Genomic DNA, 27,637 nt, shown 5'->3' on the forward strand with positions numbered 1-27,637 from the left:
TTATCTTGAGATTATCTTGAGATGATTTCGGGGCTTTTAGTGTCTCCACGGCCCGGTCCTCGATCAGGCCTCCACCGCCAGGAAGCAGCTCGTGACAGCTGACAAACACCGAAGTACCTATTTTACTGCTAGGTAACAGGGGCATAGGGTGAAAGAAACTCTGCCCATTGTTTCTCGCCGGCGCCTGGGATCGAACCCAGGACCACAGGATCACAAGTCCAGCGTGCTGTCCGCATCACATATGATGTGTTGTTCTCCTCCCCCACATATTCACCTGTAAAATAAAACTCTTGGATCACATTCACCTATAAATAAAACTCTTGGATCACATTCACCTGTAAAATAAAACTCTTGGATCACATTCACCTATAAATAAAACTCTTGGATCACATTCACCTGTAAAATAAAACTCTTGGATCACATTCACCTATAAATAAAACTCTTGGATCACATTCACCTGTAAAATAAAACTCTTGGATCACATTCACCTGTAAAATAAAACACTAGGCCAACAATCGTGTCCAAAACAACCCACACCTGGCGTACACTCACCTGTAAACCAAAAACACACGTGCCACAAACACACACGTGCCACAAACACACACCTGCAAAACAAAGCAACACACACAGGTTCACGAAGCAAGAATCAAGAGTATAATATTAGATTAAGCAACAGAGAGTAATGCAATAATCCTTAAATATTTTAAAACACTCTTTAATGAATTGAAATACACTTAATTTCACAAACAGAAATAGAAAGACGACATAGCATTAACCTTTGGAATTAAATTACAAATATTTCCGGCCGGGACATGGAAAGTTTTGAATAATGTAGAGTTAAAAAGAGAACTTATGAGTTAGCTAATACATTTACTCGTAAAGAAGGAATTGCTTATCATCTTGGATTGACATTATCTCTATTACTTCTTTATTTTTAGACATTCTCTTTTCGTCTTTGATAATTGTTGAACACCTTCTCCATCCTTATGAATCCTCTCAGACATCCCAATTCCTTCTTCTGCTCCTCCTTCCTTATGTAAGGAATGTCTTCCCTCTATATACTCCCTAAGACCTCCCTCACACCCCACTCTCAGATGCCCAGTTCATTCCTCTTCCTGCCTTTTCTTCTTTATTCTTATGCTCTCATACCTCCGCTCATTCCCTCTTTCTTGACTCTAAGGCAGCGTCGTCGCATTCCCCGAGGGCCGTAATAATTCAGGAAGACCGACTCTGTACACCATCCCCAGGAGATATATGGGTGCTGACGGAGATGGGGGCGGGTAGTGGTGGTGGGGAGTAGTGGTGATGGGGGTAGATGGTGGTAGTGGAGGTGATGGGGTACTGTAGAAGAGGCAGTAGAGGTGGGGGGGGGGGAGGGGGGGTGGTAGTGGACACACATAGGGTTATACACGTATAATATTATACACGTAGTGGGTTATACACGTATAATATATATGCCAACCATATATGTGAAGAATCATGTAGGTATGTAAATTCAACGAGAACATGCATGCGTATGTATGTTCAAGACCAGTGTGGGTTTATGTATATATATTCCATCCACTTGTTGTGGTCGGCACAGCATCGGCCTCGGTTCTTGCAGGTTGTCGTTCGATCCCCAATGGTCCACGTGGTTGTACACTGTTTCTTCACCCCGTCTTAATATCCCAGCTCCTGGTCCTCATATCCCAGTTCCTGGTCCTCATATCCCAACTCCTGGTTCTCATATCCCAGCTCCTGGTCCTCATATCCCAGCTCCTGGTCCTCATATCCCAGCTCCTGGTCCTCATATCCCAGCTCCTGGTCCTTGTATCCCAGTGCCTGGTCCTCATATCCCAGCTCCTGGTCCTCATATCCCAGCTCCTGGTCCTCATATCCCAGCTCCTGGTCCTCATATCCCAGCGCCTGGTCCTCATATCCCAGCTCCTGGTCCTCATATCCCAGCGCCTGGTCCTCATATCCCAGCGCCTGGTCCTCATATCCCAGCTCATAGTCCTCATATCCCAGCTCCTGGTCCTCATATCCCAGCTCCTGGTCCTCATATCCCAGCTCCTGGTCCTCATATCCCAGCTCCTGGTCCTCATATCCCAGCTCATAGTCCTCATATCCCAGCTCCTGGTCCTCATATCCCAGCTCCTGGTCCTCATATCCCAGCTCCTGGTCCTCATATCCCAGCTCCTGGTCCTCATATCCCAGCTCATAGTCCTCATATCCCAGCTCCTGGTCCTCATATCCCAGCTCCTGGTCGTCATATCCCAGCTCCTGGTCCTCATATCCCAGCTCCTGGTCCTCATATCCCAGCTCATAGTCCTCATATCCCAGCTCCTGGTCCTCATATCCCAGCTCCTGGTCCTCATATCCCAGCTCCTGGGCCTTGTATCCCAGTGCCTGGTCCTCATATCCCAGCTCCTGGTCCTCATATCCCAGCGCCTGGTCCTCATACCCCTTTCAAGTCCTAAATAATCGTACTGGCTTAGTGCTTTCTCCTCATAATGTCTTTCCTTCCTGCGGAATTCCTTGCATTTGTATGTAGCTACAATATATTGTATTATTCAGATGTATTAACTTTTAAATACCTTAATGATCTATCGCAGCAGCAATACTAACATGTATATTTGCTATAATTATTATCAAGTCCCTCACCATTAATTCTTGTACATTATTTTTTTTCCAGTTTCAAAAATTATATTTTAGCTTGAATTTATGTATATAATGTATCATATATAAACCCCAGAATTAATTTTGTCATTAATATGTAAGAGAGAATACAGCTTTTCATTAACCTAACTTACTGTTGTGTATATCATTAAACAATAAATTGTGCTGTATTATCAAATATATTTGAACCGTTTGTAATTGTTGCTTATTGTAGTGTGTTTGTGTAGTTGTGTTGTGGAGAAGGATTAGTTGTCATGAAATATGTAAATTATTAATTTGCCAGGTATAAGTGATAGTGTTGGGTGGTAGTGGGTGGTAGTGTGGGTGGTAGTGGGTGTGGGTGGTAGTGGGTGGTGGTGGGTGTGGGTGCAAGTAGTCTTGGTGGGTGTGGGTGGTAGTGGGTGTGGGTGGTATTGGGTGTGGGTGGTGGTGGGTGTGGGTGCAAGTAGTCTTGGTGGGTGTGGGTGGTAGTGGGTGTGGATGGTGGTGGTCGTGATGGTGAGTGGTGGTGGTCGTGATGGTGTCTGTTGTGGTGGAGGTAGCGGTGCTAATGAGAGAGATGGTAATACCAATAACAATCTCGCTGGTAGTTTAGACAACAACAATGACGGGATAACAGCACAAAACCAGTACCCAGAACAATATTGACAGGGAAGCACTCTGCCCCGTACAGAGATCAGATTAACCTGTCATCTCTCCCACTGACTTACTCTCTCCCACGGCTTGACTAACAGTTTTTGTTCAACAATTCTCGTAGTCAAATCAGGTTTTAAAATTACTTGAAGCATTTGTCTGACAGAACAACCAAATTATCTTGCAAATATAAAGTCTGGCAAATGAATGCAATCGATTCGAAAATCAGAACTTACCCGAACATAATAGCCTCCACAACCTTAGTAAATAAATATTACGGACAATTTAATGTTCGCTCGAATAATTATATTGCACATTTGAATATCATGCAATTACTATCAAGCGAACGTAATTAATTCCAGCAGATTATAGGTCTTCAGAATGCACCGCTGTTATGCATCAATAGTTTCCAAACTAGAACCGGACAGGGCCAGCAAGCTGACTGTTAACTCGCAGGATTTGCACTTAATCACCCAAATCCGCTCCCGGTACGTGGTACGTGATGAGTCGAATGAGAGGAAGTTGCACGAAGATATTTTATGAGAGGAATATGGATGTGTAAAAGGGGTACCACCTCTGGTGCAAGTGTAGGGACCCATAGCCTCGGAGAAGAAAATAATGAGTACTCAGAGAAGACCTTGTGGATCCTCACTGAACACTTTGATATTTTCTTCTCCTACCACCCCTATTCTTTTAGTGTGTGTGTATATATATCTAACTTTATTTTAAAATTTCATTACACAAAAAGGGTTACAGCATTGGGTACATGCAAGGTGTATATGTGTATGTCCTTCCCACCATTCTCCATTCCCTTGTCCCCTCATCCCCAACTCCCCTGTCTCTTCGTCCTCCCCATCATTCCCTCCTCCCTCGTCCCGTCGTCCTCAGTACCCATCCTCCACTCCCGGCCCTCGTCCTCTCCACCATTCCCTTATACGTGTAAAGATAGGGATAGAGAGAGAGATAGGGATAGAGAGATAGGGATAGAGAGAGAGAGAGAGAGAGAGAGAGAGAGAGAGAGAGAGAGAGAGAGAGAGAGAGAGAGAGAGAGAGAGAGAGAGAGAGAGAGAGAGAGACCTAACCAGGGACTTCTTGATGCTAGAATGAGAAATATTTCTGTCCCATTTACAATATAATTATACACCCTGCTTGCTTCCATGTCTCATCTTTATTATCCTCTGCCTGTTCCGTTATCAGTTTTTCCTGTTCCTTTCCCACTTATCTCCATTATTCTTCCATTTGTCTCCAATTCTTTTTCCTACATCCATTCTAGGGTCTCGGTGGTACAGTGGTACAGAGGCTACGTTTTCGACTTACGCTCAGGTATCCTGAGTTCGATTCCCGGCAGAGGGGCACAGAAATGGTTGGGCGTGTTTCCTTTCACTTAATGTTTCTGTTCACCTAGCAGTAAATAGGTACCCCGGGAGTTAGGCAACTATTGTGGGTGCAGTTACATCCTGGGGAGAGACAGGAGTTTGAACTTAGGGAACCTTGATATATATATATATATATATATATATATATATATATATATATATATATATATATATATATATATATATATATATATATATATATGTGGGTGGTGGAGCGGGTTAAGGCGTACCTGTTATGCCAGTTGCTGGAAGGCTTCTGTGCTGGCTAGGGTTCGAGTCTCCTGGTGGGAAAGTGTTCTAAAGTTCTATACTTCACTCTCGTGTTTAGGAGAGTTGTGCCTTAAGCATAGACACTGTGTCTTCCCATATTAACAGGGACTTGATGAAATTAACGTCTAAATGACCCCTCACTTGCTCTAGTGCTCTTGGGAGGTGGTGATCTTTGGTGTATTTAAATACTCCGAAATTACCATCTCTTTTAAGGGTCTGAGTGGGTGGTGGAGCGGGTTAAGGCGTACCTGTTATGCCAGTTGCTGGAAGGCTTCTGTGCTGGCTAGGGTTCGAGTCTCCTGGTGGGAAAGTGTTCTAAAGTTCTATACTTCACTCTCGTGTTTAGGAGAGTTGTGCCTTAAGCATAGACACTGTGTCTTCCCATATTAACAGGGACTTGATGAAATTAACGTCTAAATGACCCCTCACTTGCTCTAGTGCTCTTGGGAGGTGGTGATCTTTGGTGTATTTAAATACTCCGAAATTACCATCTCTTTTAAGGGTCTGAGTGGGTGGTGGAGCGGGTTAAGGCGTACCTGTTATGCCAGTTGCTGGAAGGCTTCTGTGCTGGCTAGGGTTCGAGTCTCCTGGTGGGAAAGTGTTCTAAAGTTCTATACTTCACTCTCGTGTTTAGGAGAGTTGTGCCTTAAGCATAGACACTGTGTCTTCCCATATTAACAGGGACTTGATGAAATTAACGTCTAAATGACCCCTCACTTGCTCTAGTGCTCTTGGGAGGTGGTGATCTTTGGTGTATTTAAATACTCCGAAATTACCATCTCTTTTAAGGGTCTGAGTGGGTGGTGGAGCGGGTTAAGGCGTACCTGTTATGCCAGTTGCTGGAAGGCTTCTGTGCTGGCTAGGGTTCGAGTCTCCTGGTGGGAAAGTGTTCTAAAGTTATATATATATATATATATATATATATATATATATATATATATATATATATATATATATATATATATATATATATATATATATATATATATACACAAATGCTTCTTGTTCACGACAAAACTAATTATTATCTTCTCTCTTAGTTTCATTCTTTCCCTTGTCTCTTCTACTTTCATTCCGCTTGTCTCCTTCTCCTTTACTCTTTACTACTTTACTTTACTCTTTCGTCTATTTCTGACTTTCGTTTTCAATCTTAATTGCTGTATTTAGAATAACATTTTCTTACCCCTGAGCCCCCCAAAAATCACTGTAATCAAAATTATAAAATTTTATAATCATTAGAAATATTACGTTTGAATCTTTGATATTTGTGTGACAATATAATAGTGAAAATAATATTATCATTCTTATTGCTAAAAAAATGTCATTCATGTTAATTCCCCTCCAACATGTTAATTCCCCTCCAACATGTTAATTCCCCTCCATCATGTTAATTCCCCTCCATCATGTTAATTCCCCTCCATCATGTTAATTCCCCTCCATCATGTTAATTCCCCTCCATCATGTTAATTCCCCTCCATCATGTTAATTCCCCTCCATCATGTTAATTCCCCTCCATCATGTTAATTCCCCTCCATCATGTTAATTCCCCTCCATCATGTTAATTCCCCTCCATCATGTTAATTCCCCTCCATCATGTTAATCCACCTCCTCCCCCTCCCTTCCTCTTCCACATCGCAAGCCTCCGCTTCCACAGTAATCCTTCACAACTCTTTACATCAGAAGTAAACCCGTCAAAGGTTTACCTTGGAGAGCTCTGGATCTCGCCCACTCGCACTCTACCTCCTGTTTACAACTTATTTCTCTTGTTCTCTGTGTGTTCTACATTTATCTTGTTCTGTGTGTTCTACATTTATCTTGTTCTCTGTGTTCCACATTCATCTTGTTCTGTGTTCCACATTCATCTTGTTCTCTGTGTTCCACATTCATCTTGTTCTGTGTTCCACATTCATCTTGTTCTCTGTGTTCCACATTCATCTTGTTCTCTGTGTTCCACATTCATCTTGTTCTCTGTGTTCCACACTCTTCATGTTCTCTTGTGTTATTCCACATTTATCCAGTTCTCTTGGATTATTTCACATTTATCTCGTTCTTTAGTGCTATTCCACATTTCTCTCGGTTTCTGCGTAATTCCTCTCGTTAGCACTTATAGTGATATCTCCCAATCACTAGTGGGAGTATAGCGAATATTTCCCGAAGATCGCTGATATGGTTCCTTACATTGTCCTTCGTTCCGAAGACTTAGCTTTCTTCATACCACGGTGGCTCCCTGGTTCTGGGAGATCTACTCTCAGAACCCGGCTCGAGGCCAGGCTTGACTTGTGAGAGTTTGGTCCACCAGGCTGTTGCTTGGAGCGGCCCGCAGGCCCACATACCCACCACAGTCCGGTTGGTCCGGTACTTCGTGAAAAAAACTATCTAGTTTTCTTTTAAATACGTCCATGTTTGTTCCGGCAATTTTTTCTAATGTTCGCTGGGAGGATGTTGAACAACCGTGGACCTCTGATGTTTATACAGTGTTCTGTGATTGCGCCTATGGCACCTCTGTTCTTCACTGGTTCTACTCTGCACTTCCTTCCATATCGTTCACTCCAGTATGGTGTTATTTTACTCTGTAGATTTGGGACCTGACCCTGCAGTACTTTTATGAATTTATCATTTCATACCTCTCTCATCTCCTTTCTAAAAGAGTACAATTATAGAGCTTTGAAACGAGCCCAATTGTTTAGGTGCTTTATCGTGTCTATGAATCAGTATTTGTTCTCTGTATCCACTCTATTTTATTTATTTCTCCTGCTCAAAAAGGTGAAGTGAGTATCGATCAGCACTCAAGACGGGACAGCACAAGTGATTTGAATAGCATGAGCCTTGCGATGGGATCCCTGGAATTGAAGGTTCTCGTAATCCATTCTATCATTTTTCTAGCTGATGCTATATTTGCTAGATTATACTCCCTAAACGTTACATCATCAGACATCATTATTCCCAGAACCTTTTTATTTTGTTTGGCTATTATAAGCAGACACCTGAAACTGCTTTACAGCACTATATATATATATATATATATATATATATATATATATATATATATATATATATATATATATATATATATATATATGTCGTACCTAGTAGCCAGAACTCACTTATCAGCCTACTATGCAAGGCCCAATTTGCCTAATAAGCCAAGTTTTCATGAATTAATTGTTTTTCGACTACCTAACCTACCTAACCTAACCTAACCTAACTTTTTCGGCTACCTAACTTAACCTAACCTATAAAGATAGGTTAGGTTAGGTTAGGTAGGGTTGATTAGGTTTGGTCATATATCTACGTTAATTTAAACTCTAATAAAAAAAAATTGACAACATACATAATGAAATGGGTAGCTTTATCATTTCATAAGAAAAAAATTAGAGAAAATAACTTAATTCAGGAAAACTTGGCTTATTAGGCAAATCGGGCCTTGCATAGTAGGCCAATAAGTGCGTTCTGGCTACTAGGTACGACATATATATATATATATATATATATATATATATATATATATATATATATATATATATATATATATATATATATATATATATATATTAATTTGAGGGAGTCCCAGTATGAAAATAATGGAAATATCCAATCAGGAGAGATGCTGCGGAGTGGCCAATCTCTGCTCCTCTCCAGATGACGTCACTAGAGTGATTATCTCCTGATTGATCGTGCAAATCCCCCTCCTAACTCATCCCCAACCCCAGTTTCCCTCCCCAAATGTCTCCGCGAAAATCTTGATATATATAATTTCCTGTGTACCCGCCTGTCGGGTGAGTCGATGAGGCGCTGTATTTGGTCGCAGATTAACTACACATTTCCGTCTTTTAATTGAAATGTGATGATATGATTAATATATATTGATATGTAAAAAAAATTATTTAAATTAAGAAATAAACTCCATGAATCATAAAGTCCATTCATGGGTGTACAGAGCCATTTAAATGTATGTATGTATGTATGTATGTATGTATGTATGTATGTATGTATGTATGTATGTATGTATGTATGTATGTATGTATTTTCTAATGTTATGCCTGCAATTAGAGTTATATTTAATATGGTAAAGTTAATTAACTTTACCTGAGAAAACTGAGGTCAAAAGAAGCACAACCCACAAGAGTAACACAAGAGTCACCACCAGAGGAGTAACCTACAAGAGTGACCCACAGGAGTGACCTCTGAGGGTCACTGCGAGTCACTCCTCTGACCCCACAAAAAGTGACCCCGAAATTGTACAACAACTGCACAATCAGATATTATTATTTATCATTATATATAATTATTATTTGGAGATAATTTCCCGGTTTATCCGGCCACTTCACATTTTATTTCATAAGTCAAAGGTGAGATAATTTTCCTTCCATTCTTCTGAAGTCATTATATAAGATACAATCGACGACCCTGACAAATTACAGAGCTTTAACGATAGGTCAAGTGCACCACAATGGCACATTCCAATTGAGGTTGAAATCGTGTTATTAATTTAAAGCGGTATGTAATTAAATTATATTTTCCGAAACAAATAACCTTTATAGAAAGGCAGAGAAAATATACTTTGGCTTAAGGATGGGCGTTGAGCATAAGGAAAAGTGTGTTATTATTATTATGCAAAGTGTAAGCAGAATTTGTGATATATGGTGGAGTTTTGAACACCTACTGATTTAAACTAAATAGGACCGTCCTAGGAGTTAATGCATCAGTATGTGTACGTTGTGGACAGTAGTGTACACAGCTGCTTCACTTAGCTACAAACACTTCGAAATGTACGCTTTATCCGTCTCATCACGGCATCGTTAGGTTAGGTTTATTTTTTTTACACTCTGTCCTACATAGGACAGAGTGCAGGCGGGTTATTCGTAAAAACCTGGTTATGGAGCCGGTCGGCCGAGCGGACAGCACGCTGGACTTGTGATCTTGTGGTCCCGGGTTCGATCCCGGGCGCCGACGAGAAACAATGGGCACAGTTTCTTTCACCCTATGCCCCTGTTACCTAGCAGTAAAATAGGTACCTGGGTGTAAGTCAGCTGTCACGGGCTGCTTCCTGGGGGTGGAGGCCTGGTCGAGGACCGGGCCGCGAGGACACTAAAGCCCCGAAATCATCTCAAGATGGCACCAGTTCAGGCTTCCAGACCTTTCCCAGTGGATTCAGTAAAGTTCTGGGTTGAATAACTTTTGCAGGCGAGGAGTCACAATAACGTGGCTGAAGTATGTGGACCAGACCACACACTAGAAGGTGAAGGGACGACGACGTTTCGGTCCGTCTTGGACCATTCTCAAGTCAAGTTGAATAACCTTTATTCTATCTTGACCGAGTTGGTTAAGGCAAGTGTCAGGAAGTAACCAGAACGTAACCAAGTCACTGATTGCTCCAAATGATTTCTTCCAACACTGTAGCCTGCTCCTGCTGCATGTCTAGGAAGTTGCTGTGTAAATAACACTGTAGTCTGCTGCTGCTGCTGCTGCATGTCTAGAAAGTTGTTGTGTAAATAACACTGTAGTCTGCTGCTGCTGCTGCTGCTGCATGTCTAGGAAGTTGCTGTGTAAATAACACTGTAGTCTGCTGCTGCTGCTGCTGCTGCATGTCTAGAAAGTTGCTGTGTAAATAACACTGTAGTCTGCTGCTGCTGCTGCTGCTCCTGCTGCATGTCTAGGAAGTTGCTGTGTAAATAACACTGTAGTCTGCTGCTGCTGCTGCATGTCTAGAAAGTTGCTGTGTAAATAACACTGTAGCCTGCTGCTGCTGCTGCTGCTGCTGCTGCATGTCTAGAGACTGGCTTTGTGAATAACTGCTGATGAAGAAAGTTCAGATGAAAATGTAATCTAAAAGTTTCAAAGCCCCACAAAACACACTGCTGCCTCACCTGGCTATATAATGTTTTTACTCCAGCCTCGCGCAAAATACAGAATATACATTTTGTCAGTGTTGTATTAAGCTGCAATGAAAAAGCTGAGGCTAAAACATTACATTGTAAAATAATTAATTTTTTTATTTTATTTTAAATAGGAATATCGGACCATAGAGAAGCAGCATAGACGTTCTAGCTGAGGTTCCTATTCTTTATCAATTCTTAAATTGTACAATTAAATTGAACAATTGAACAATTCTTAAATTAAACAATTCTTATGTATTGTTCATGCTGATCCGCTAATACAACACTACATATGTTCTGGCTGAGACCTGGAACTTCAAGAACAAGAGGTCACAAAGCGTTATATGACAAAGAGTGCTGGGAAGACGGGACACCACGAGCGTAGCTCTCATCCTGTAACTACACTTAGGTAATTACTATATTATAAGGAGAATTCAATATTTTTATTATCAAAATGACGAGAAGAATATCTAGGAATGAATTTTATGTAATAGTTTCTGTCTGATGAGTTGTTTATATCTTTTCATTGTTCATTAGATGTTAATATTTGTGAACATTAAATGTTACCCGTTCACCCATTTGCACATCCCCCCTCCCCCCCCCAAATCCCCCCCTCCCCCACATCACCCCTCCCCCACATCCCCCCTCCCCCACATCCCCCCTCCCCTAGATCACCCCTTCCCCACATCCCCCCTCCCCCACATCCCCCCCTCCCCCACATCCCCCCTCCCCCACATCACCCCCTCCCCACATCTACCCCCCCCCCATCCCCTCTGTTGCTTCATGGACCTCAGTAATGAAAAACAAAATTCCGATACCGACTTATTTTCAAAGCATTTTTCATCCGTTTAGGGCGTGAGTAACGTTATTACGGCGGCTCCCTGGGCCTTTCATGTACCGGCGACGAGTCCATCTAAAAGCCTCACGGACCATTTGTTTCAGTTGCGTTATTAATGGCACCAAAACCTAATATTTACGACACTGAAGCAGACGATTGAACGTTGCGCGGAGGACCCGTCCACCCCGCCTGTTACCTAGCAGTAAATAGGTACCTGGGTGTTAGTCGGCTGTCACGGGCTGCTTCCTGGTGGTGGAGGCCTGGTCGAGGACCGGGCCGCGGGGATACTAAAGCCCCGAAATCATCTCAAGATACATCTCAAGAACCCCGCCGAGCGGACAGCACGCGGGACTTGTGATCCTGTGGTCCTGGGTTCGATCCCAGGCGCCGGCGAGAAACAATGGGCAGAGTTTCTTTCACCCTATGCCCCTGTTACCTAGCAGTAAAATAGGTACCTGGGTGTTAGTCAGCTGTCACGGACTGCTTCCTGGGGGTGGAGGCCTGGTCGAGGACCGGACCGCGGAGACACTAAAAGCTCCGAAATCATCTCAAGATAACCCCAGGATACAACGTACACGCACCTACGAATGGGAAGACAAGGGGGCCAGATTCACGAAGTAGTTACGCAAGTACTTACGATCGTGTACATCATTTCTCAATTTTTGACGGCTTTGGTTACTTTTATTAAACAGTTTACAAGCATGAAAATTTCACAATCAACTGTTGTTATTGTTATAAACAGCCTCCTGGTGCTTTGAAGCTCATTAATTGTTTAATAATTGTAAACTAATTCGTCAAAGATTGAGAAAAGATGTACAGGTTCGTAAGTGCTTGCGTAACTGATTCATGAATCTGGCCCAAAATGAGGAATGAGCTACAATAACAACAGGATTATAGAGGCCTCAGCTCTAAGAGCGTAGGATGGTGCTAGAGCTTTAATGGGAATAGAGCTTTAACGTACGTTAGACCATTCCTTGGGAACACAGTGAGAATGTTCACACTTATTGTCCCGTGTTAATATTTGTCACGAGAACTGTAGGGTATTGGGTTAAAATTCAGATGACTTCCCAATACTTTTGTACAGTCTGATGGCTGAGTGGTGATAGTACTGGACACGTCATGGGGGCATGGAGGTCCTGGCTGACCGCGTTCGAATCATTCAGGGGTCAAGAGTTTTCTGATTATATATATATATATATATATATATATATATATATATATATATATATATATATATATGACAATACATTTAGTCATCAGCATATGACAAATATCTGAATCCTCAGTTGGTGATAATACAGTAATCAGCCGACCAGGGCGAATTTTGGCCGTCATATTGCATTTTTGAGTGGTTAATGCGTTTATGCTGTTTAGCGGCTCACTGGCATTATGCATGCCAAAGGTCCGTTTCTGTATCACCATGTGAACAATTACCTGTTTGTGCAATATTGCAGTGACGCAGTACAAGAAGCTGTGTTTTGGGAGTGAAAACAGTGAACAATAGGCTCTATGGGCAGTTGTTGACAAGCTTGTGACAGAGTAATGACATCAGTCTTTTTTTTTATTATTAATATATTAGGTACATCTGCTTTTGTGATGGCCCTAGACTATATGAAGGGGAGTACAGTGTGTCAAAAAGCTAACTAGGTGATGCTAAAAAAATCCCCATCACACATGATTGTTAGTCATACAGAGGCATGTGATGAGTAGTCTGCACTGGCAGACTCTGGGTGTATTATGAGGATATCATCAACACAAGATTGAATAAGGCAGCAGTGATACTAAAAGTCCCCATCTCGCAGGATGGTTAGTCATACAGGGCCATTTGTTTAGTAGCCAGCACTGGCAAATTTTGGGTACACTATGAGGATATCTTCAAGAACACGAGAGGTAATAAAGTAATTGCAAAGCTCTAGGTACCTCATGCCAACTGGTCTGAAAGGTCTAATAACTGGGCAATCGGTGTTGTAGTGTGGGAGATCATGCCGTACACTACACACAGAAATCACAATAGCGTGATGCATCAAATGAACAAATCCACAAGGGCCGTGGCGAGGATTCGAACCTGCGTCCGAGAGCATCCCAGACGCTGCCTCTCGGACGCAGGTTCGAATCCTTGTCACGGCCCTTGTGAATTTGTTCATCATGCCGTAGTTCCTGCTCACAGAGGTGTTGTCAAACCTCCAGTCAAGTAAGCTCAACAGTGTTGTCAAGCCTCCGGTGAGGAAATGTCAAGGGATGCTTGCCTAGAGGGCAGGAGGCAATGCTCTCGGCGTAATAGGCAAGGTAAGTAGTGCCATTAATAATGAGGTCTGCCGCCGCCTCCTGGATGTGTGTGTCACGAGGGAGCTGCGTCATCTCTCCAGTTATTTGAAACAATGTTGCCTTCGGAGCTGTTTACAAATGCTTCAGTTTGCCAATAATCAGACGCACAGAACATGGAATGAGAAAACGATTCAATAAATTGTAGCCAAGCAGTAATGACTTGTTATGGGGAGGGGTTTCTGTGTGAGAGAGGGGGAGGGAGGGGTGCTGTGTGTGAGAGGGGGAGGGAGGGGTGCTGTGTGAGAGAGGGGGAGGGAGGGGTGCTGTGTGTGAGAGAGAGAGAGAAGGGGTGCTGTGTGTGAGAGAGGGGGGGAGGGGGTGCTGTGTGAGAGAGGGGGAGGGAGGGGTGCTGTGTGAGAGAGGGGGGGAGGGGGTGCTGTGAGAAGGTCAACTATGCCTAAATCATAAACGAACGTTCTATATCAATTCACAAAATTTCTAATTCTTTGCGCATGTGAGAGTGAAAGCTTCTCAGCCAAACTTGCACACCCGTAGTTGCAGATTGCTGTGCATTGTGCACTGTACAATATAATTATCATTATCTCAAGTGGGATTACCATCATGTTGGGAGTCCATCGATAGGTTATCTTATTTGCAATTTAGATAACGTATGCGAGAAGACATACGATGCCTGTTTATGCGACGAGTTGACATATTCACCAGGCATCCTATTTACTGCTAGGTAACAGGGGCATCAGGGTGAAAGAAACATTTTGCCCATTTGTCTCCGCCTCCACCGGGGATCGAACCCAGAACCTCAGGACTACGAATCCGAAGCGCTGTCCACCCAGCTGTCAGGCGCCCTATGAGTGTTAAGTAAAGTATCTGTAGGGTAGTGTAAAGTATCTGTAGGGTAGTGTAAAGTATCTGTAGGGTAGTGTAAAGTATCAGTAGGGTAGTGTAAAGTATCTGTAGGTTAGTGTAAAGTATCTGTAGTGTAGTGTAACGTATCTGTACATAGAGGCTAGAGGGACTCTTTAGCTCAAACAGGTGTGACCCAATTTGAGTGAAGGACACTCAAATTGGGTCACTGAGCACTTGTGAGAGCGACCAGGCTCTCACAAGTGCTGGTCACTAGATCGTGCACGTTTCGGTGATTAGTTTACAACACATTTCAGACCATAATACGCATGAAAATTGTTGACCAGACCACACACTAGAAAGTGAAGGGACGACGACGTTTCGGTCCGTCCTGGACCATTCTCAATCGACTTGAGAATGGTCCAGGACGGACCGAAACGTCGTTGTCCCTTCACTTTCTAGTGTGTGGTCTAGTCAACATATTTCAGCCCCGTTATTATGACTCCTCGTCTGCACATGCATGAAAATTAAAATTCCGAGCATCCTATTGAACTCCTGTGAACATTCCCTGACATAGCAGTGGCAGCTGTGTAGTGAAGCGTGTCATAGATTGCAGTGTTAAGATTAAGGCACATTACCATGAAGGAAGGAAACTATCAAGAGAAAGCGCCAAGCCATTACGCCTATACAGCACTGGGAAGGGGTCAGGATAAGGCTTTGAGATGGGACGAGGGAAAGGAATGGTTGCCCAACCACTTGGACAGTGACACATTACGAGGCTTGGATATCGTCTGCAGGACTAGTACTACTTGTAAATGTGCATAAAGTGCTTTGTAATGACAATTCCCAACCCACGTATGTAGGTTTAAGGGTAATAAAGTAGTTACTTTAATTTATAAATGGACGGTTTAAGGGCAATAAAGTAGTTACTTTAATTTATAAATGGACGGTTTAAGGGTAATAAAGTAGCTACTTTAATTTATAAATGGACGGTTTAAGGGTAATAAAGTAGCTACTTTAATTTATAAATGGACGGTTTAAGGGCAATAAAGTAGTTACTTTAATTTATAAATGGACGGTTTAAGGGCAATAAAGTAGTTACTTTAATTTATAAATGGACGGTTTAAGGGCAATAAAGTAGTTACTTTAATTTATAAATGGACGGTTTAAGGGTAATAAAGTAGCTACTTTAATTTATAAATGGACGGTTTAAGGGTAATAAAGTAGCTACTTTAATTTATAAATGGACGGTTTAAGGGTAATAAAGTAGCTACTTTAATTTATAAATGGACGGTTTAAGGGTAATAAAGTAGCTACTTTAATTTATAAATGGACGGTTTAAGGGTAATAAAGTAGTTACTTTAATTTATAAATGGACGGTTTAAGGGTAATAAAGTAGTTACTTTAATTTATAAATGGACGGTTTAAGGGCAATAAAGTAGTTACTTTAATTTATAAATGGACGGTTTAAGGGCAATAAAGTAGTTACTTTAATTTATAAATGGACGGTTTAAGGGTAATAAAGTAGTTACTTTAATTTATAAATGGACGGTTTAAGGGTAATAAAGTAGCTACTTTAATTTATAAATGGACGAATGAATGTTCCCTTCTCCCTCAAATGCAAACCTGTCGTCTCCTTTAAAGGGAATCATATAATTATTAGCCACACATCAAAATAAAATATTGATGGAACTGACACTCTAATTCCCTACTTAACAGGTTGAGTTAGACAAAGCCAATAATCTGGCAGAATTCACTTGGATTTTGTGCTGTTGCCCTAAGCACTTTATTCTTGTTGATAACCACTGAGTAATTGGTCATATTACAAAGGTATTATTGCACACAGAGGTGATCCACGAAAAGTATATATATATATATATATATATATATATATATATATATATATATATATGGCACTGTCAGACCACGAAGGAAGAATTGAAACAGGAATTTCCTTAAGAACTTTCGTATATTAATACATCTTCAGAAGGCCATATACGAAAGTACTTAAGGAAATTCCTGTTTCAATTCTTCCTCCGTGGTCTGACAGTGTCACATTTTTAATCACGTGTTTATTTTTCGTGATTGACACACACACACACACACACATATATATATAGGTACAGTTCAATAAAATTAAAGATATTAATGTTAATGAAGTTCACCTTGCAATGCAGGTATTTCTATACTACTCCCACGATGACCACAGAGCAGACACTAAGCCAAGGAGAGCCGTGCAGAGAGGTCTTAGGAGGCGCCGAAGATATTCTACAATTCCTGCAATTATTCAAGCGGAACTATGAATCCAAGACTCCTCTTGCATGTTTCCTGCGCCAGGTCTTGGCTTCCACTTTAACTTTGGCCATTTGTCAGTTAGGAAACACATCTTCAGGTGGCAACACCAGCGAATGCCAAGGAAAAACTGCTCTTCTCAAACATTTTTCTCCCAGACTTTGAAATATTGTCATAGATATTCAAAACAAGATGGATGGTAGGGAGGAAAAATTCTTAACTAAAAAAAAGTATGGTCATTGCAGACTATCCGTTCTTATAAATCATGCTGCTGGAGTTGAGGAAGATCCAGCTTGTGTGTGTATATATAACACCCAAGACGGGAGTTAAGGTACATCGCCAAGTTGGCTCAGCTGTTGGCGTTCGTCTTGGTCGACGCTGAACGAGTCCCTGGAAGGTCGTAATACGTCAAGGTTTTATTTAACGGTGAGGGATGCGTCTAGTGCGTTTAGTGCGTCTAATGGCAAGTGGTGTTTCATGTGAGGGTTGGTTGGTGTCGATTGACCAGACTACACACTAGAAGGTGAAGAGACGACGACGTTTTGGTCCTCGACTTGAGAATGGTCCAGGACGGACCGAAACGTCGTCGTCCCTTCACCTTCTAGTGTGTAGTTTGGTTAAACTACTTCAGCCACGGTATTGTGACTCCTCGCCTGCACATGGCTGGTGTATTTCTGAGTGGAAACTTAGGCGGAGTTGACAATTTTGTGATGTGTTACGGGAGGGTATTTAGATAATTAATAGTGTACCAATGTGTCACTTGTTCCATTAATTTCACACACTCTGGGGGAAAAACTGATATATAAGAAAATGGCAGCGTCTCGCGAAATTGACATAAATGAACCGTTTACTGTTTGTGGACCCTCTGATTGGTTAAGTTAGGGCACTTTAGTAGGATAATTTCTTGGCGTTCCTTCTCTCCCTCTTCTTTTCTCCTCTGCTTCAATCTCTCCCTCTTCTTCTCTACCACTTCTCTCCCTGCTGCAACCTCTCCCTCCTTCTCTGCATTAATTTATATTTACCTAGACAGGACACGTGCCTTTCTAAAAACAAAACTGTATAGTTTTATTATATGTATTCATGATAAAGTGTTTAACATTACTGTGCATAGTCTTATTACAGTATTAATGAAGTCGGTTGAGCTCTACGAAGCAAGCGTCCCGTGCTCGCCCAGACAGGGTCTGGCCAGTAACTGGATGGGTAACCATACACATATAGCCATCACCTTGGGCATGATTACATAGACAAGGCATCTACATATTTATTGGGGACAAAAAGATGTTTATGGCTATGATATAAAGCTCCGAAGCATGTACTTAAGCCATATTATTTCAAATCATGAGAGACTTGAATCATGCCTCGGAAATATACAGGAGATCTGCGCAATTCAAAGCAGTCTTTTGTTCTAATTTATCACTCGACGACACACCCACGGTAGCTCCCATGATACTAAAGCCTTAAGGGTCGTATTGTAAACGTTTACGAGGCTGCCTATTAAACGTTGTCAGTACTAAACATTACGAGGCCGGCCGCCATATATCACCAGATATACGGACAGAAAGGCTATAAGACAATAATATCGTCCACCATCACAGCCCACCAGTAATTGCTGCCAGGAGACGTATCATAGGCTGTAATGCTGAATGCTGCAGGTACTAAGACGGCTGTCACAGGGATGTCGTGATGATTACGTCAGGCTGCGAGCAGCCGCGTCCAACAGCCTGGTTGACCAGGCTGGCAACGAGGAGGCCTGGTCGACGACCGGGCCGCGGGGACGCTAAGCCCCGGAAACACCACAAGGTAACATCAAGGTATGGTGGTGTTGGTCTCTCCTGGCTTTACTTAACTTGCAGACTCCAACATACAGAGTTACAGCCAGGTAAGTCTAATACGGGCTCACCATATCCCGTGCTGCTATGGTGGGGCCATGGTGGCGGCCCGCCTGCGCCTCTCACGCTAATATTCAACAACACTTTCAGTAATTATATGCAACAGTTCGACGGACAACTTGGCCAAATCCAGTTATCCAACATGTGAGACATTATTAAGAGAACTGATTACCTTTTGTTTTCTAGTGACAGTCACGTCACTCGACTACAATTGTTATTTTAACCCTTTGTTTTCAGGACTTACAGTTAAAACAATTAACTTTAAAAATTAAAATTAAAAATTAAAAAATTCAAATTTCCATAACTTTACACTTGCTTAACTTTATATAAAAAAAACTTATATTCAACCATAATATGTCTGCTTCTATTTGTATTATGAGAACTTCATTGTCATCTGTACTACATATAAGATATGTTCATTGAATGATATAATTAATGAAATTTTGTTTTCTATTATGCTTGTGTTATGATTTTAATTACTGTAATTACTTTCGTCATGGTAAAATCCAATTTTTTTAATATAGATCAGACTTATATTTCTAGTCACTATTTTAAAAAATTAAAGACGAAAATTTATATAAATTTCTATAAAACACTATATATCACATTCTGTGATTATTCAATAAATCAGAATTTATTATTATAGATTATGGAATAATCTATACAGCACTATATAATCAGAATTCTGCAAGTCAGACTGTACTTTCCAATACAGCACTTTACCTTCTCAAGTGAAGGTGAAGTGCTGTATTTAGACTAGAAGTTGAAGGGACGACGACGTTTCGGTCCGTCCTGGACCATTCTCAAGTCGATTGTGATCGACAATCGACTTGAGAATCGACTTGAAGCGACAATCGACTTGAGAATGGTCCAGGACGGACCAAAACGTCGTCGTCCCTTCAACTTCTAGTGTGTGGTCTGGTCAACATACTTCAGCCACGTTATTGTGACTCATCGCCTGCTGTATTTAGACTGTGTCTTCCAATACAGTCTGGAAAATACAGTCTGGCCAGTTATCCCCCCAAGCCTAGTAGAGCGCCTCTTTCAAGGGCTCAAGTTTGTGAGCTCCAGCACACAGGTTTGGCGAGGCAGTCGGTCGTGTATAATCGACAGATGACCATTAGTACGATCCGACTTTTGTCCTCTCCCAGAACCGGTTACCCCAGGGATTGGGTAGTACCAAGTCGCTTTTCCAAACATATTATATATATATATATATATATATATATATATATATATATATATATATATATATATATATATATATATATATATATATATTCAATAGGCAAGGGAGTACCACCTCTGGCTGGAAGAAGGAGGACCCTTAGCCTCGGAGGATAGCACACATAACGCATTGGAGGGAATGTTTAGGTCCCCTCCAATACAGTTTCTGTGTGTTTTTCTCCTACCACCCCCTTCCTTTTGATATATATATATATACATATATATATATATATATATATATATATATATATATATATATATATATATATATATATATATATATATATCTGGTCCTCGTGACCCAAGACCCACTTCAAAGCTCTGGCATAAATCACATCATTCACGGTCTTGAATATTGTCTCCGTTTCAGGAAAATTTACAGGACCAGATAGTTTATTTCCTCTGAATTCGAGCCTCTTATGTTAGTAGAGGAATGTGGTAATGACTAGCGTGAAGACTGTGCCGCTAGAGGTCTCTAAAAGAAAAAGAAAGATAAGTTTCTTTATTGTGTTGACCAAGAAAAACTCTTCATATTGGGATTTATTAGATTCGTCAACTGAATTTTCAGAGGAAATCAAATCACACAAATCTTATTTCACACTTTTTGCACATCTTTCCTGCTATTTTTGTCTTGGGGGAAAAGGACGACAACTGGGTTTCTGCTGCAAGAATTGTTTAACAATTTATGTGAAAGATATTCTAGGTCAACGGTCCCATACTTTTTGTGGCCCGAGTTCGAGTCTCCGACGATCCAGGTGAATGGAATGTTATCACCCAGGCTATTGTGGAGTGCATCTTATATTCTAGCTGCGTTCGTCGCTATTGAAAGTGTTCCCCCACACCATTAGGTATCCGACAAAGTTTACAATGAAACCCAGAAACGTTAAGATGTAGTTGTTGTTTAAGATTTGCTACCTGGAACAAAAAGTTCCAAGTAGCACGGGCTATGGTGAGCCCGTGAAACGTTAAGAATCGTAGGACATTGTTGCTCAACATTACAATCCCTTTAAAAGGGCGTAAACACTACCAGTGATTCTATTGTATTCTAACTTTTCTCTGATTTTTGTTTTCAGGGTTTCAATTCCGAACTTGTCCGTCAAAATGTGAAATTTCTACTTCGAAATAAAACTGGACAAATAAATTGACATTATTTTACTGACACGAGCAATAAACATTGTCTTTATCTGATGGGGATTTTTTTTTATCATCACATAGATAGCTCTTGACACACACTTTGAGACCATTCATATAGTCTATAGCAGCTGCATGAATGACCAGGTAACTTAGTATCACATAGTTAGCTTTTGACACACACTTTGTAACCCTTCATATAGTCTAGGGCAGCTGCATAAATGCAGATATACCTGGACATATTGTTAATCAAATTTATCTGGCAGATTTCGTTTTTCTAAATGACAAATATTCCCGAAAATGGCAAGCAACAATTGAACAATTTTAGAGAATCAATTTCAACATTTTCTATGAAAATGTAGGCGGCAATGAATCAAGGAATTATGAATTCCTTGATTCATTTATCAAGGAAATGATAAATGAATCATTTATCATTTATCAAGAGGTTCCCTCACAACGATGAATTATTAATCGTCGAGCTGGATAAAGACCCTAGTACTGAAGAGTACTTGGGTCGTTATCCATTTAATCTGTGGATCCGCCTGATAAGGGCCTCCACATACACTCAGTCAACGCCCTTCCAGCTGACGATGGTAAGGGAACTATCAAAAGAAAACGTGAAAACATCGCGGACGTCCGGTCGTCCTGTCTTGTGTCTATATGTCTGTCTGTGTCTGTCTGTCTAACTGATTTTCTCGGGGGAAAGTGGGAGTGTTGGAGTAGTAGTGATGAAGGTGTTAGCTGAGCTCTGGCTTATCTTTAAGCATGATGGGGCTGGGGAAGGGTGGAGGGGGAAGACACTACCACCCCACACCAGGTGTGGTGGGGAGCCAGGGAAGAAAGGGGTCTCGATAAGAAGAGGTTGACGGAGTGGGAAATGGCTGGGAATGAGAGGTGTGGGGGCAGAGGTGGGGAGACGAGTGGAGATATAACAAGTGAGAATAACAGTGTGTGTGTGTGTGGCGTGGTCAGAAACAGGAGAGGAAAGATAAGGCTACAGTAATGGGCAGATCAATGATTAGGTCAGGTGGTGAAAATTGAGAGAGAGAGAGAGAGAGAGAGAGAGAGAGAGAGAGAGAGAGAGAGAGAGAGAGAGAGAGAGAGAGAGAGAGAGAGAGAGAGAGAGAGAGAGAGAGTCATGGAGGAAGCAAAGGAGAAAGAGAGGTGAACAATCATGCTACAAGGATCATCTTGACCAAGTCTTGACTAAGTCTAACTGGACTGGTCTGAACATTAAAGCTTTCAACATGAGCGAGATCTTGGACTTGCTGTTATATAAAAGGGCAATATTCTCAAGGTTCTCCACCTGGTCCAACTTCGTGGACAACCAGAAGTTGGCACCCATAACACAAGGCTCTCAGCCATCAACAATCCTCATGCTTTCTCAAGAACATCATTCCATGTTGTTCTTGAGTTCTGTTCTCCATAAGCGATTATTCATTCCTATGATAACTCACATCTGGAACCTGTTTATTCAAAACGTCGATAAGCAGGATATCAAGTCAACTGGCTATATGAAGGCTCTGGCACACAGTTGGCTTCTGTCTCAGCTTGTTCGTTGTATGGCAGTTACTTAGCATAAAAGTTAGTTTATGCCAATAGATGCAAATGCTAATCTCAATGTGTTTCTGCGGCAAGGTTCAGATGAGATAATGTGGGTTAACAGCTCATGCTTGCGTTTTCACTTGGAACATCAATGATATTACTAATTCACCTACACATAGCTAATGAACCTACACACATGTTTACTACACACACACACCCCGGGGACTCTGCACACACACACACACACACACACACACACACACACACACACACACACACACACACACACACACACACACACACATACACACCGGAGGCCAGCAGACACCAGCTGGAGTCCTGTCACCGGCAAGATGTAGAGCAGCTTTAAACCGGCCGCAGAAGCTGGTCTTATCAGAGTCTTAAGGAACAATTATAGGAAACCAATTCTCCGGGAGTCTGTCAATACGTTGAGTTGTGACTGCGGCAGCGACGGTGGCTAATGCCTCAGATGAGGCGACAGTCAACCTATAACCATGAACAACGAGGGTAATAGGATGCCAGGGAGGTGGGTGTGGGGGGGAGATAATGAGTGGGAGATGGAGAAGCGGTTGGGGAATGGGTGGGATTATAAAGAGGGAGGTGTTCGTTACTGGTGCTTGTATCTTTTTTATAATGATGATGGGAAGTAAGGCTGCAGGTTCATGTGGTATACCATGAGTTACAGCCCCGTTCCTGTGGCTGGTAAGTCCACTACGGGCTCGCCATAGCCCGTGCTACTTGCTCGCTTCTGTGCCAGGTAAGTCCACTTGGGACTCACCATAGCCCGTGCTACTTGCTCCGCTCCTGTGGCAGGTAAGTCCACTACGGTCTCACCATAGCCCGTGCTACTTGCCCCGCTCCTGTGCCAGGTAAGTCCACTACGTGCTCACCATAGCCCGTGCTACTTGGAACTTTTTGTCCCCAGAAGCTGAATCTAAAACAACAACAACTGCAGGCTGGTTGGGTGCATGTCAGCTGGTAGGATCCATTAGACCCAAAAAATATCTTTATTCATTTTCAAGACTCGATAAGTTTTATTGTATTCAGAATCACAATTAAACACACTTTCTAGACGCACCAAGCGGGGTGGCATTTCTCCCAGTAGCCAGAACACATATTGCAGGCATATCATGCTTTCTACTTAATGCTCTCAGTCAGCATTGTCACAGAAAACCAGTAAAGTGTAAACAGAGATGTAAACAAATGACTTTTGCAATTCATCAGGGAATAGTGGACAAGATGTAGGATGACGGGCTCAGGGAGATATCTCCTCACCACATTTGAGGATAACAAGAGGTGAGAGGCCACAGTAGTTATGTTGAAATTGAGAAGTGGTAGTTAGAGAGAGAGAGAGAGAGAGAGAGAGAGAGAGAGAGAGAGAGAGAGAGAGAGAGAGAGAGAGAGAGAGAGAGAGAGAGAGAGAGAGAGTGAACTCAATAGCCCAATAGGTTGGTGTTGGTCTCCCACCCCCAGCCCGGGGACCCCTGAGGCGGCGTTACAAGTACTGAAGAAAAAGAAGCCACCTCCTCCTGGCTAATTAAAGACCCTCACACGACCAGCCGCTAAACACACACGATAAAATAGCACGCCTACCAACCTCTCTCTCCCCCCCTGCCTCCCTCCCCTCTCCCTCTCTCTCTCTCTCCCATGCCTCCCTCCCCTCACCCTCCCTCCCCTATCCTTCCTTACCCTCTCCCCTCTTTCACTCTCCATCCCTGCCTTCTTATTCACCCTTCCCTCTCCCTCCTTTTCCTTCACCCTCTCCCCTTCCCCTTCGTACCTCCCTCTACGAGGCCTGGAGGCTGTGCTGGAGAAGAGAGGTAAGCTCAGGCGTACACAACCATTACCCATTTGTTTAACCCATTACTATTAATGAGAGAATGAGGCATGATGCCCGCGTGTCATGGGGGGGCCGTGTGGCTGGTGGCGTCATGAGCTCTATGGTTGAGGGACAGCTCATGTTTTTACCCCGGTGTGCTGAGTGAAGATAAGGTTATACAGGTAAGCCAGGCTCAGTGCTGGTTGGTGCAGGTTATCTCCCCCTGTCCACCTGTCCACCCCTCCCACTCTGTCCCCCACCTGTCTGTGTGTGAGAGTGCGTGTGTACGCACTAGGTATGTACACACATACACAGACACACAGACATGTAGTGTGTGTAAATATCTAGTTGAGCTCTGGCTCTTTGGTCCCGCCTCTCAACTGTCAATCAACTGGTGTACAGATTCCTGAGCCTACTGGACTCTATCATATCAACACTTGAAACTGTGCATGGAGTCAGCCTCCACCACATCACTGCCTAATGCATCTGTTAACTACTCTGACACTGACAAAAATTATTTATAATGTCTTTATGGCTCATTTGGGTACTAAGTTTCCACCTGTGTCCCCCTTGTTCGTGTTCCACCCATGCTAAATGGTTTGTCTTTGTCCACCTTGTTAATGCCTCTGAAAATTTTGTAGGTGGTGATCATGTCTTATTGTTCTGTCTTCCAGCGACGTGATGTTAGCTCCTGTAGGCCGGGTGTCCTGGAGTGTGTGGGAGTCCCGTGGGAGTCCCGTGGGAGGGCCGTGGGAGGGCCGTGGGAGTCCCGGTGTCCACGACATGGGAGGAAAGACTGATTGCCTTAATGGTGAAAGTTTGTTATCAATCTCCGGCCACTTCTGTTCTTCCGGCTCTTGTCAACATTACAACTTTCATCCCATCCGGCCAATCACCGCTCACTTTCCTTTATTCTGGAGCTTCTGGGCCAATCACCGCTCACTTTCCTTTATTCTGGTGCTTCTGGGCCAATCACCGCTCATGTATTAGCCAACCAGATAGACCTATGGACTAACAACAGCCACGTTGACCAATCCACACACTAGAAAATGAAGGGACGACGACGTTTCGGTCCGTCCTGGACCATTCTCAAGCCTATAAATATAAGTTCCCTGAGTCCTATAAGTTCTCAAGTCTATAAGTTCCCTGGTTGTTGGAGCAACAGCCTGTTGGACCAAGCTCACACAAGTTCTTCTACAAGGGGAGTAGAAGAACCCCCAGAACCTAATGCCCATTAACCTGTAAATCTAGTTTTACAAGTTGCCCATTAAACTTACCCATTAACAGTAAATATATACGGTCTTGTGTCTGGCACAGAATAGAACATATAACGAATAGTGGACAAAATCCGATATTATGTTCGAATTCTTTGTTCTCTCACTAGACAACTTAAACGGTGTTCCTGGTATTAGTCTTGTTGTATTAGTTCCCAACCTACTGTTGTTGTATTAGTTTCCAGTACTACTGTTGCTGTATTAGTTCCCAATCTACTGTTGTTGTATTAGTCCCCAACCTACTGTTGTTGTATTAGTTCCCAACCTACTGTTGTTGTATTAGTTCCCAGTATTACTGTTGTTGTATTAGTTCCCAGTACTACTGTTGTTGTATTAGTTCCCAGTACTACTGTTGTTGTATTAGTTTCCAGCATTACTGTTATTGTATTAGTTCCCAGCATTACTGTTGTTGTATTAGTCCCCAACCTACTGTTGTTGTATTAGTTCCCAACCTACTGTTGTTGTATTAGTTCCCAGTACTACTGTTGTTGTATTAGTTCCCAGTACTACTGTTGTTGTATTAGTTTCCAGCATTACTGTTATTGTATTAGTTCCCAGCATTACTGTTGTTGTATTAGTTCCCAGCATTACTGTTGTTGTATTAGTTTCCAGCATTACTGTTATTGTATTAGTTCCCAGCATTACTGTTGTTGTATTAGTTCCCAGCATTACTGTTGTTGTATTAGTTCCCAGCATTACTGTTATTGTATTAGTTCCCAGCATTACTGTTGTTGTATTAGTTCCCAGCATTACTGTTGTTGTATTAGTCCCCAACCTACTGTTGCTGTATTAGTTCCCAATATTACTGTTGTTGTATTAGTTCCCAACCTACTGTTGCTGTATTAGTTCCCAACCTACTGTTGTTGTATTAGTTCCCAACCTACTGTTGTTGTATTAGTTTCCAGCATTACTGTTGTTGTATTAGTTCCCAACCTACTGTTGCTGTATTAGTTCCCAACCTACTGTTGTTGTATTAGTTTCCAGTACTACTGTTGCTGTATTAGTTCCCAACCTACTGTTGTTGTATTAGTTTCCAGTACTACTGTTGATGTATTAGTTCCCAATCTACTGTTGTTGTATTAGTTCCCAGTATTCCCAGGTACCAAAATATGCAGAGCAGTAATTCATTATTCAAAAATGAATATATGTTTTCAGCCTCATTGTAAGTCTCATAATTCCTAATAATAAATTACAGTATCATTTATCATTATCAATATTTTTCATTAGAGTTCTGCACTTAACTTTCAGTATGAACTGTAAACACTTATACATCATACAATTTATACACTCCCAAGACTGTATACCTTATATCACCATTAATGAGCTATAAAGCCACAATATAAATTCCACATTTCCTAACATATGTTTCATAAGTAACAGTAATGTTTCTAATACAGTATTCATTAGCTCTTACAAGTTTAAATTATTGTACCAATGATATTCTGGGTGTGTTCACATTTTTAGATTTAGTTCTACAGGCAAGATAGAGTCCAAAGGGGCCACACTATGGTCAAGAGTCTAAGGGGCCACGCTAAGGTCAAGAGTCTAAGGGGTCACGCTAAGGTCAAGAGTCTAAGGGGCCACGCAAAGGTCAAGAGTCTAAGGGGCCACGCTAAGGTCAAGAGTCTAAGGGGTCACGCTAAGGTCAAAAGTCTAAGGGGT

The sequence above is a fragment of the Procambarus clarkii genome, chromosome 20 (genome assembly GCF_040958095.1).
Source record: "Procambarus clarkii isolate CNS0578487 chromosome 20, FALCON_Pclarkii_2.0, whole genome shotgun sequence".
NCBI lineage: Eukaryota > Metazoa > Arthropoda > Malacostraca > Decapoda > Cambaridae > Procambarus > Procambarus clarkii.